The sequence below is a fragment of the Lampetra fluviatilis genome, chromosome 16 (genome assembly GCF_964198595.1).
Source record: "Lampetra fluviatilis chromosome 16, kcLamFluv1.1, whole genome shotgun sequence".
NCBI classification, from domain to species: domain Eukaryota; kingdom Metazoa; phylum Chordata; class Hyperoartia; order Petromyzontiformes; family Petromyzontidae; genus Lampetra; species Lampetra fluviatilis.
In genome coordinates this window covers 432,825-445,780 of record NC_136290.1, presented here as the reverse complement: position 1 = coordinate 445,780, position 12,956 = coordinate 432,825, and the positions used below count along the sequence as shown (strand labels likewise).

General features: G+C 45.2%; 2 protein-coding genes across 5 annotated transcripts in view; one reads left to right on the top strand and one right to left on the bottom strand.

Annotated features, from left to right (window-relative positions):
• LOC144936450 (uncharacterized) overlaps positions 1-2,855 on the bottom strand; it is a 51,433-nt gene extending 48,578 nt beyond the window's left edge. For 2 of the 4 annotated variants that reach the window (XM_078863506.1, XM_078863503.1), the window contains exon 1: positions 570-1,560. The gene's annotated coding sequence lies outside the window, so the exon portion shown is untranslated. Of the gene's footprint in view, positions 1-569; positions 1,572-2,816 lie in introns of those variants that run through there. The other 2 variants (XM_078863504.1, XM_078863505.1) reach the window with 2 other exon arrangements.
• The window catches only part of LOC144936451 (GTPase HRas), a 98,176-nt gene continuing 88,002 nt past the window's right edge, over positions 2,783-12,956 (top strand). The window contains exon 1 of the mRNA XM_078863507.1: positions 2,783-2,920. The gene's annotated coding sequence lies outside the window, so the exon portion shown is untranslated. The remainder of the gene's footprint in view (positions 2,921-12,956) is intronic.

Here is a 12,956-nt window from a genome sequence, read left to right as displayed (position 1 = left end):
GTTGAACTTAATTCGCACTGTACGTAGCCAAACGTTCTAATCGGTGCAGGTCAACAAACTAAACACATATTCCAGTAAAAATAAATTTAAAAAAATAAACATGTAAAATATTGGTTCACCCAGATTATTATTGCTATACTGTATATTAGCCGTGAAATTAAATATTTTCCCCTCCATTGCTCTTTATCAATAAGATAATGCAACAATGTTTGGCCAAATATGAAAGGACTAAAAAAGATTGCTCGCCAAGTGTCATTTGTTACACTGCAGGTTAAATAGACATAACCAGAACCGGCCCTAGACCTTTGGGGGCCCTAAGCAAAATTTGGTTTGAGGCCCCTTTGATGTATGATTTTTTTCACCCACGAGCTAGCAGTGACTCTAGGGGGCCCTCTGCTGGCCACGGGGCCCTTTGCAATTGCAAGGATCGCTTAGTGGCTCTGGACATAACACATATATAATTATATATATATATAATTATATATATATAATTATCGTAACAAGGACCTGGCTAACCTCCAGTGTCAGACTCAACAACAATACATTGGGTAGAGTCAGGCATATCTTACGGATGACAAGCCAATGGTCAGTAGGCAGATCAGCTTCCATCAATGCAGATGTTCTTGATTGGACCCTGCGTGCATCCATGATGTTGTGTGGATGCGCCGATTCCGGAACAGCGTATTTGTGATTACAAGCCTATGGGCTGCACATAAGTCTAGCAACCTCCTAGGGTTGTTAATGAGCTTGCCTTCCAATTACTCGAGCCCACTCCCAAAAACAATCGCCGTTCGCCACTAAGTGGCGGTGACGCACTATATCGCTTGTGCCAGGCTACATACACTTTGAGGCCACCTGGAGTGTCTAGGACTCGCTGACAGAGCACGGGACAAACCCAGATGCATAATCTGCGCTCCCTACTGTGCCAACTTGCTGTATTTTAGTCGCCCGGCGCTTCGCTCGTCGCTGTGAGCGTCGCTCCTCTGCCCTCCGCTGTTGTTTGTAGGGCGACTGCCTCTAACTGCCCAGTAGGTTCCTTCACGAGCCTCCTCACCCACGCTCATCCCTGATGCTCAATCACTCCTTCACCCTCACTCTCTTACACTCCCTCCACTCACGCTCCCTCACGCGTACTCATTCTTTCACAAGACCTCACTCACTCATTCACGCTCACCCACCCTCTCACTGACTCACTCCCTATCACTCTCTCACTCCCTCACGCTCTCCCACTCCCTCACGCTCTCTCACTCCCTCACGCTCACCCACTCCCTCACTCTCCCTCACGCCCTCTCACTCTCCCACTCCCCGAGGTAATGTAAACGCCGTCCGTTACCATAGCAACGGCGCGGCGGCTACACCACCACGACACCAAACTCGAGTACAGACAACGCACATCTCCCCCGCAGCGCCACAGCGAGCGGGGCAGCTCACGCGTGCGAGGACAGCGGCGCAGGGAGCGGGAACAGCAACGGGTGGGAGGGAGCAGCGGCAGCAGCAAGGAGACGAGGGGAGGAAAAAGCGGAGCCCGATCCCTCAAGCGCGGCCATCGCGTCCTTACCTCGCACCGCGTGATGACGGCACGCCACCGCGTGATGACGTCACGTCATCGCGCCCGCGAGAGAGGGGGGGGCTGGGCACGTGGTCACGATAAAACCGAGCAGTTGTGAACTCGAGTTTCAAAGTTGATTACCGGTTTCCAGAACCAAAGTAATGTTTACACTGGAGGAATCCGATGAGCTTTAAAGCTATTTTCATAGATGTCCAGGAGGGGCAGAGCAGAACGTTACAACACAAAAACATAATGAGTGCAAAGTAGAGAAAAGGTAAACAAAGCACTTAAATATATACAAATAAAACTAAGCTATTTTTATTATCAGATAAAGCTTTTTCAGTTCCAAAAGTCAAGAACCGGTGGTTGCCCTGCAGTTCCCTCGCCGATGAGCACGGTTGGCTACGTACGGTGCGAAATAAATTCAACATGTACGTACATACTGTTCAGTTCAAAGTTGAAGGCAATTTTTTCATTCGCACCACTGCTGGCGGAGGGAGCTCTCGAGGGAATTGGTCTCCTTCCCTGGAATTGGTCGTATTGTAATACCCACTGTCTCACCGCGGCTGTGGTGCACCCAATACAAGTGGTCACGCCATGTTGACATGCACAGCGTGCTGACATTCGTGTTGTCTTTTGCGATTTGATTACACATTTTGCGTGTGTATTGTACAAGTATAAGCACGGCGTAATATATTACATATGCAAATACTATGCGCAAATAACTACTTTCGAATTTCCTATGTGTTGTTGACGGCTTATTGAAAGTGTTTGGCTGCTATGAATTTCCACAAGAGAATCCACTTCGTTCAGTTATCATTTGTTGCCAGGTCGCTTCTGAAAAAAAGTATATCTCTGGGCTTTGCCTGATAAAATACATCCAGTTGTTTATTTTAGATTTATTTCTTTACCTTTCTTATATTTTTCACTTCTATCGTGTTTTGTATTGTAACTTTCTGACCCGCCCCTACTGGACATCTTTGAAAAAGAGCTGCACATCTCATCGGATTCCCCCCAGTTCTGTATCAACAAAGATTCTAATTAAAAAGCGTTTCTCCCCCAGATAAGATGGCCGCTGTGTTTACACGTCGGTTGCGCGGGGCGGGGTCCCGGTGGCCATGTTTCTAGGGGAAGGCTGCCTCTCGCACACGTCACCAACCCGCAACGCGCGACTGGTGAACGCTGGCGGCTTCCCCTCGGCAAGATGGCGCCCCTCGTGTCCGCCCGCAGCACGTGACCCCGCCCGCGGCCTCTCTCCACTCACTACCTGCTGCGATACGGCGCGGCGACAGGCGAGAAGGCGGCGGCGGCGATTGGCGTGAGAAGGAGGAGGCGGAGGAGACGGTGGCGTGAGAGGCAACGGCGTGAGAGGTGAGCGCTCTGCGCGGCGGCTCCAGAGGCGGAGCGCGGTTCTACAAGCCTCTCGTTCGCGCCTGAAAAGGAGCTCGCGCGTCGCGCTGCTGTAAGACAGTCGCCAGGGCTGGCGAGGCGACTTCCAACGCCGCCTGACGTGGGCCGCAGGTGGCAAAGGGAGCGGCGGCTGCGTTATCACCTCTCCCTGCGTGACGCGTACACCCGCGTCTCAACACCCCCACAACCATCACCACTACCGCATCACATAATTACCGCAACACCATGAACACAATCATTACCACCAACACCGCCACATCATCGCCGCCACATCTCCACTTTACCACATCACGATAATCATCACAACTACATTACTGCCACATGACCACCAATACCGTCAATTACACCACCAAGATCTCCATCACCAAATCCTATCTGGCTGAGGGGCCACTTGGCCGCCTCGTGTCTATGGAGTGGGGGGAGTTCCGGGAAGACGCGAGGCGACTCGGCTCCTCACCCTCGCTGACATGCGGGGTTCCTTACAGCCAGCACAGATAAGAGACATGCGTAGAGACAAGCAGACAAAGACAACCATATAGACATACCAACAGCCATCTAAAATACAGACATGGAGGTATACAAAACATTAACTTACGGATAGAAAGACGAAGATGTACAAATATACACGTAAACAGACATGGATAGATGTATGGACATATAAAGACGTATAGACAGATATCTAAACATGCAGGAATATACAACAACGTAAAGATACGAGGCATGGACCTATAGATATACATATACTGTACTTTAATTTATATCTATAGGCTGTAACATTTTCGTCAGTGGAGCCGTATGATATTGCACAAGGATACAATTTGGAAAAAACCTTAGGGCTCATAAAGGTTACACATGTCATCTTGGTCGCATTAAGCAAGTCTTAGGGATATAAAAGCCTCTTCAATGATATTGAAATCCAATTGTATTGTGTTTGCATTTAATTAACAAATGGTGCGGAGATATGATAAATCACGTCATGGGGCAACAGTATATCAAGAGTGAGTTTTGAACCAATTTTGCAATGGAATTGCTGTGCATCTCTGATGTGAGTGGCACTTTTGGTGGATGATACAATTTGAGTAAGAGAGAAGTTCTCATCATATGAGCGACTATAACTTATTTTGTCTGTGATAGTATCCACAGGTAATATGATGAGTTTGCCTGGTAATCTTTAAAAACCCACAGATACTGGGCTGAAGTATTGCTCACAGTGATTTTTATTCGTGGAAGAAATGCGGACGAGGTTTGGTGTCGTGGTACAGCTGCGCAGCTGAAGCAGTATCGGCAGGAACTGAATGAAGCATCGATGTGATAAATGTCCGGGTCGTGAAGCTTTCTGTGACGACCTGATGTCCAGATCCACACAAGCTGACTTGGGGATGAGGACATCGGCACACTTAACCAGTGGGATCATTCTGACCGTGGGTGCAACCTGGTCATGATAAGTCAAAATGTCGCAAGCCACCCTTCCTCTGTTCTTGCGAGGTCAGTCGTACAGATGCCACAGCCTTAGTGAAAACTACTGATTCATTGTCCAAGATGTAATCGAGGGACCTCACTGGAACAACTGATAGGTCACCCTTCACCCATTTACAGGCCAATATCTCAAATAGGACAAAGTCCAGTACATGAGTATCTCTCTTGTCAGTGACTCGTTGTGGCATGTTCCTATCACTGTTCATGCTTTTATCAAAGTTGTAATCGGCTACATTTACGAGAGCCTCCCAGGTATGAGGCTGGTCAGTCACTTTAGTGATGTTGCTGCTAGCCAATGCAAGAACTTCGGCCTGCTAAAGGTGAGTGCTGAGTGAAAATTCTTCACTGAGCTTAATTATTTGATCTGCCTCAGAAGCAGACCATGCTTTCCCACCTGATGACGGATGCTTGTGTTGCGCCCGAAACGTGATTTATTAAATTTTATACCTACGTGACTTTACCGAAAGAACCGAAGAGTATCTTAATTATTTGGTATAGTATATCTTATCCGTATCTTCCACTACAACAACATAAAATCCAAAGCTTGATGTGGGAATCTCCCAGAATTTTGTTGAAGTTGACGTAGAATGATCCAATAGTATTTAAGGTGTTCACGGAGGCTGGGGCGGCTCAGTGGTGTGAATAGCGGCAGTGCGTTCTCGGAGATCCACGAGGTTAAGCGGGCATGGTCTGAATTCACGAGGAGACAATCTTGAAAGGGCGCAATATGAATCCTAAATAGAAGATAATCTCCTAAAAAGGGCAGTATCAGTTGTATGGCCTTAACAGAGACCAGGTTGGACTTGGTCATGAACACCTTGAAGAAAAATTGGTTGTTTTGGCAACTGTTGGCACACTGCTATTCAAGCTGGCCTCTCTTCTTCCAGGGTGTTATATAGTCCAACATGGACCCCTGCTCGCAGTTTGTCACGAAAATACATTCTCACAACCAACTGCGTTATCCATATTACTACATGCAAAGTCTTCCAGCATCCTTACATTCACACTTCCTACTGACACCTGTGCTAAAGAGGCATTAGCCCTGTTCTTAACAGCTACCATCGGCTTGATTTACACACATTAATTCTCCAATATGCATTCTCACCAAAAACAAAATCTGCAGTGCACCAGCTAAAGTTATATTGTACAAACCTGCCTTCCCCACGTACTCGTCTTTCAAGATTAATTGACCTATTGTGATTGCCGAATGTTTTGCTGTCTTTTACCTTTTACAGTTTTAGAAAATACGATCAAGAATGACATTAAATGAAGTAGCCAACAAACTACACCTTTGCAAATCGCTACTCAACTAAAAATCCTGATACCTCTCACTTAAAGTATCACACAAGTCTGAAGCTCATCGCAAACATAGCTATAAAATAAAGAACAACAATATCAGAGCAGAGCCAGAACAGCAATACGGGGTGGGCTGAGTGGCACAATTTGCCTCATAGCAAGGGTAATTTTCTCCAGTAAAATAATTTTGGCCACTGCAAAAATGGTATGTGTGTATTGAAAACAGTTTTTTCACTCACCAGGTATTTTTTGTAATTATTCTGCTTGTTTACCGAGGAAGGCCTCATTCAGTCGATAGACTCTTTTTCTGGAGGGTCCTGCCCAGTTTTTTCGCATTAGTGGACAATGTTGCTACAGTGTGTAGTCCCAATTAAATAATTTGCAGGTAATTTTCCAGCATTGAGATGTTTGGCCAATACCAGTTCCAATGGGCTTTTTTTTAGCTATGGAAGGAAACTGGAGAATCCATAGGAAATCCATGTAAAATAGTGGGTGAACATACAAACGCTCAGGAATCTGACCCAGGGGCTTCCTGCTGCAAGGTCCGAGTGTTACCAATGCACACCCTTAATTAAACACAAGTTTACTTCCCTGCCATGGTTAACATCAACGGTGAATGATATCTGAACAGGCCATGGGTCCATCTTCCTTAAACTAACCCGCACTGACTACCGTGTTGAAGTGTGGTCACGTAACCACCACAACCCACACAATATAAGGAGGCCCTCATCCGGCAGGGGATTTATGAAGCATGTAGAATAATTGAAGTTGCCATGCTAGGAATACACGTGCAGGTTGCAGGAGGGCAGGCCACCAAGAAGGGCACTGGAGGGGGCAGACATTATCGCCAGATGGTAAGATACTCTTGAGAGTGGACCTTGGGGAGCAGCTGTCAACTTTACAACTGTCCTATAAAGCAAGAGGGAAGAAGGCAATGGTGACGTGTGGTGGCATCAACCGCATTAGCCTTGATCACCTCCCGATCGTAACATTTTTAAGGAGCATTTATTCACCCAGGGAAGTACTCTTCAATACTTTTTTATCTTTTACTGATTGGCTCGGCCATGGCTTGGCTCAGGCCTGGCTCAGACCCGGCTCATGGATATTCTGAGCTTGGCTCGGATTATGCTCAGATCCATAGTGATTCAACTTAACCATAGTTTTGAGCCTGCTCACTTGAGCCAAAGCCAAGCCATTGCTTAAATAAGAGGGTAACGTGTATGCTGTACATACCCGAACTCTGAAATCCTCTGCATCGGCACAGCTCGTGAACTCAGACCTGCTCATGTGAACCCACAGTGTGGGCACGACACAGTAACTTGTGCTTGTCGGGGGCGCCAGCACACCGCAGGACTCAATGGCAGGCAGGCGATTGCCCGCACCATCATTAAGGGGAAGTCACGTGACCGGCTACTAAAAATACTTTAACAGATTGGCATTGCGGTCGAGCCAAGGAGAGGAACTGCGTTCATTTTCTTGCTCCTTACATCAGAGTTGTGGCTGATGCTGTTGGCACCATCGTGGAAATTTAAGACGACTCTGGTACGTTTTTGTTGTGCGCCAAATTCACTTCTTTGATACAGTTTTAAATCGCCATGTCTTCTTTTTTTCTATGGCCTATATAGAGCAACCATCAGATAATCATTTGTGAATGATTTTGCCATTCAATTAATGGTTTGAGAGTTGGTAGAATTGCAGAATCACCCACTGCCATCACATGTATACTTGGGGCAGTGTGGAGTTATAGTCAATGGTTTGGAGTTTAGCACCAGAGTTGCACACAGGTGAGTCTTTGATTTTTTTTTTTACCACTTGTGCATTGGTTGTTTGTGCTGGTTCGGTTAAGCGTTGCCTATCGAAGTTGGAAGCCAGGCAGTGTGGTGGTGGGGTTGGGGATCAGACATTTTGTGGGACTTGTTGCTTGAAGCCCACGTGCTCGTGTCATGCAGAGTTTGCGCGTGGTTCTACAACGGCTTTCAGGATCCCAGACGTGGCCGCGGGATGCAGTTTAGATCGTCCTTGATCGACAGGTTTGGGTCGACCGCCATTTATGCACATTGCCAAAATATAGCCATGGTTGCACAACGCAGGGAAGTGATGTGATCCTTCCGCAGGTGTGATGGATGCACTTGCAAAACGGACACACAAGAAGTAATTGACGTATTTGTATTACAACTACTTTCAGAGAGACAATATTTTTTTAATGAAATGCATGCAGACCATTGCCGTGTGAACAGTGGGCAGCATTTTTTACTGGAGTGAAATTATCCTTGGCAGTGCTGTCAAACTCAAGGTGAAATGCACCTAATAGCAGAACTGTCGCACGTGCAACATTCCTCACCTTCAAGATGTGTTGATAACAATGTGACCAGTTTGTGACTGGAATCCAGCAGACTGCCCTTGTCATTAATCCGATATGTAGTGTCATGGTCCATGTTGCCAAATGTTATAAATTACACGATGATTACTCATTTGGGATGACACGTGCAATATCGCCTCCTACTGTGAAACTGCTTCAGTTTGTCTCAAAAAGTGCCTTAGGGCTGTCCTTGCGCTATAAGCATGGCGCGAATCCGAAATCGTACTAAATCACAATTCTAACAATGTTTCCCATGAGCTGCAAAATCAAAGCGGACATCACTCCCAGTCCTTGGTAACCGAGCCGCTATGAATATGTGGCTTAAATATGAGATGCTACGGCCAATGTGGAACCAGCAGTCGTGGTGGGGTTGTGTCAAACAGCAAGGACCCCACATGCCAAGCTGAACACAGGTGTCTGTCAGCGGTTTTCAGGGGAAATTCGTTAACGTCTGAAAGCAGTTACAGGAGCTATCACTTTTTCACAAATCCAAAGAGCAATGAAAATGAGAAGAACAACAATATCCTTCCAAAAACATTTGAAATCGCATCCATGCCAAACACAACACTGCCAAGTTTCATGTACAGATGCAGTAGAAAGTGAATCTTGTTTCTGTCTATTCACATTCATCACTTGACAGTGAGCAAGCACATATACGTGTTTTTATTTATAATATTAATAAAAATGATTGTTTATCTATGGAAACCCCACAGTTTCCAAGCCTTTTTCTCAAAGGTACAGCTTTTGGATGTTATCGTCCTTTAGTATTTTTTAGTGAGAGGGCAAACTAGGATGCCCAGAGAAACCCAATCGTGCAAAGTGATGACGTTCAAACGACGCTGCGCAGAGACGTCGACTGGCTTGCTGTGGCTGTTCTCTGTGCGCACCCCCTCGGTGTCTTTTGCACATAGCAGTCCCATCTAAACAAAAGCTGCTGTCAACGTTGCTTGCAAGTAACTTGGTCGCAGCAATGTGTGATTGTGCGTACGTTTCACTCGCCATGCTGCCTACTATAATTTGTGAAAAATAACCTCAGTGGGCTTTACCTGATAAGAAAGAAAATAGTTCAGTTTTACTTGTATATATTTTAAATCAGTTATTTACCTTTCCTATACTTTGCACTCCTATCGTCTTTATTTATTGTTTGTTGTAACATTCTGACTCGCCCCTAGTGGACATCTTTGAAGAAAGAGCTTTATCACTCATCGAAATCCTCCAGTATAAATAAATATTCTTATACTGGAACGTTCAGCCTTCAGACACGAGCGGGCTTTGGTACTTCCAGTCCTTTGTTACAGAATCCCAAAAGCGCAGTGCCTTCTCATTTCCATGTAAAAGAGACGGCATGTTTACAGTGTTCTGCTGTGATCTGTGGAGAGAATGCGAGCACTGGAGAAACACTTGCTGGAGTATTCTCCGCTGCTTGACACTTGCTCTGCGATCTGCGGTGAGGCCCTGGCCGAGTGAGACGCCGTGTGCTCTCCAAGTGTGGCCCCTGTTCCTGCAGATACTTGGCACACTTGCCAGTTCCTTCTGCGTCGGCACCACTAAACCACCCTGGCAGAGTAAATTTGTAAACAGGTATGGCTTCTTCACATCTGGCCTGCTACATCTGGAATTCCATCCCTGCTTCAAGTCAATATGCTTTTACGCATCCCATCAGCCACAAGGCCATCTGAGAGTGCACAATTTCAGAAGCATTTGTTCAACACTTGCAAAACTCTGGACTGGTTTGGACATTCAGTGTCTTATCAGCAGTCAGGCTTTGCTTGGAACTGATGCTGGTACTGCCAGAGGTTGTAGGCAAGGAACTGAGTCTAATCCACTGCTGTATAATCGTATTTGTTGGATTACATGCCTGTGTGTGTGTGCGGGGCCTCCACCCGCTATTAACTACCTTGCCTGGTATACAGCAGGTCGTGGGTTCGATCCCGACCCTGACGCCTGTATATTTGGAGTTTGCATGTTCTCCCCGTGGTTGCGTGGATTTTTATCCGGGCCCTCCGGTGTTTCCTTCCACATTTAGAATCAACGTGCGTTTAGAGTATTTCGAGTATTTAGCTCCTTTCCACACATGATGAGTCGCTTCGTTGAGCTATCATTTGTGGCCAGATCGCTTCTAAAAATATCTTTCTAGCTCAGTGGGCCTTACCTGATGAAGTGAAAAATATTTAGTTTAGTTTAGATACCCATGTATCGATGGTATTGATAGTTCAATTGGAATGTGCAATTTTATTGAGGGACTGCATGTTGTCTCCGTGTGGTCTGGCACTGTCTTTGTTTTACTGCCTTGCCCAAGCTTGCATTTAGTGTTGAAAATTCGGCAGGAATTGTACTTTTGCAATTTGTACCAATATACGTTATTCCTATTAATTTATTTTTAGTGACTTATCTTTCCTATACTTTGCACTCCTATCGTATTTTTGTATTGTTGTAATGTTCTGACCCACCCCTACTGGACACATGTGAAATAGAGCTTCATAGCTCATCAGATGCTCCACGATAAATAAATATTCTGATTCTATGGATAACGGTACATAGGACAGATGGTTTAATCATGCAGTCGTACAGATTGCTTGAGTGTTTTTTCATGCGTTTGGTAATTAACTGTCCCAACAATAACTGTCGATTCAATGCCTAGAGAGAGGTTTCATCAATAAAATTTCCAGTGTTTAGCGTCTACATTTATAAAGCATCTTAAAATGCCACACATGTCATTGTATGTAGCATAAATAAAAACGAGGAACATTTAAAATAATTCTAACAAAAAATAACATCACACGTCAGGTAGATGGTACAGTGAAAAGCCGCCCTGACAACCACAAGCTCGCATTGACTGTGAGTGTACTGTGGTGATACATTACTATAAGAACCACAACCTCGCATTAACAGTGAGTGTACTGTGGTGATACACTACTGCAACTACCACAACCTCACATTGACGGTGAGTGTAATGTGGTGATACATTACTACAACAACCATAACCTCGTTTTGACAGTGTACTGCGGTAATACACTACTGCAACAATCACAACCTTGCATTGACAGTGAGTGTACTGTAGTGATAGATTACTACAACAATCACAACCACTCTACATTTACTGCAACGTTGGTTGGACATAAATCCAGGGAAGAGAATAAAGGATTGACAGGTGTGAGGCTAGAGAGGTAGGGACGTTGGGGAGAGTGCTACAGTTGTAGGTAAGTATGTGGTATAATTTTTCTTGTTTGCTCAGGAAAGTGTCACCTAGTCTCAAGATTTTCAGGGGGGTACTGCCAAGTTTTTGCAATAGGGGGCGGCGCTTGCTGTGTGTAATCATAATTGAGTAATTTTTTTTATCATTGTTTCGCTTTGGGATGTTTGGCCAATACCAGTTACCTTGTGTGGGTTATTTTAGCTATGGGAGGAAACCAGAGGAAACACATGTAGAAGAGGGGGGATACCATACAGACTTCCCACGGAAAAACGCGTAAGTCAGGCATCGAACCCAGGCCCCTTTTTGCTGCGAGGCACAAGTGTTACCACTGGTGCACCCTGCTGCTGCTACCGTGCGTCTGCGTCCGACGCCCCTCCCCACATGGCGGTTCCATCTTTGGTATTGATCCACCTCCCAGTATTCTCTTACAGACTTCTGATATTACGCTCACTAAGAACATCTGTAACCTTGGTGTTATTATTGATCTAGGGCTGTCTCTCTGCTTCTCTTTAAACTTTGCAGGATCTCTTACCTGCATCTGCATATTCTCTCAAATGCGCAATGTCCTTACCCCATATGTTGCCGAGACTCCAAATCATGCTTTTGTCACTTCTCAGGCTGACCCCACCTACTTCGTCATCTGTGGCTGCCCCAAATCCGGCAATACCTTAGATCCGTGTTCAACCGGTGACATGTCAAACTTTTGCAGAGAGCTCAAGATGCAAGAAGATGACAGAATGGATGTACACAAGCAATACAGATTTAGTGAGATGAGGCAAGAAAGATAAGGACAAGAGCTAGATATGTAATCATAGAGATGGAGATGTAGTACGATTCGATGAGATATACACATACAAGTGATATGTTGTGAGATGAGATTAGAAGGTAATAAACAGAAATGAAGAGTGATGAGATGGCTACATGCGAGATGAGAGAAGATAGATAGTTGAACTAAAGTTGTAGAGATATAAGACCGAGAATAAGATATATAAAGAGATGGCGACAGATACAATTAGGAGACAAAAGAGATAAGGGGTGCATTTAAAAGAGATAGAGATTTTCCGATGAAATAGAGCTGCATTGAGACAAAACAGAATAGATAGGAATATATATGTTCACGATAGGAGAGTGCTGGTCGAATCATTCGGATGCTAGAGGAGCGATGTAGACATATGCCATCATAAGCGAGAGAAGAGAGATTTACTCATAAGGTATTTACGAATAATCTGAGTGAAGAGACATGCACAGGGAGGAGCGCTTGTGGGTGATGGACTTGAGGCTGCAGCCCCCCAGGGTTCCACCTCCACTGCCCCCACAAGTCATGCCGACACAGACCAAGATAAATTAATTATTTTACAGTAATTTGATGTATTTAATTATTATTTTAAATGTATTTACCCAGGAAAGCTTCACTGAGTTTCGCGACTCATTCTCAGGAGGGTTCTGCAAAGTTTTCACAGCAGGGGCGATATTTCTTACGTGTGTAATCCCAATTGAGTGATTTGCAGGTGATTTATAGCATCGGGAGGTTTGGCCAACACCAGTTACATTGTGGGATTTTTTTCGCTGTGGTCGGAAACAAACGTATCAACATCGCCTGCACTATCAGGGCATTTCGTTTGGCCTGTTATGATCAATTCCCGGCCATTCCTTTTGCACCCATTATAAAT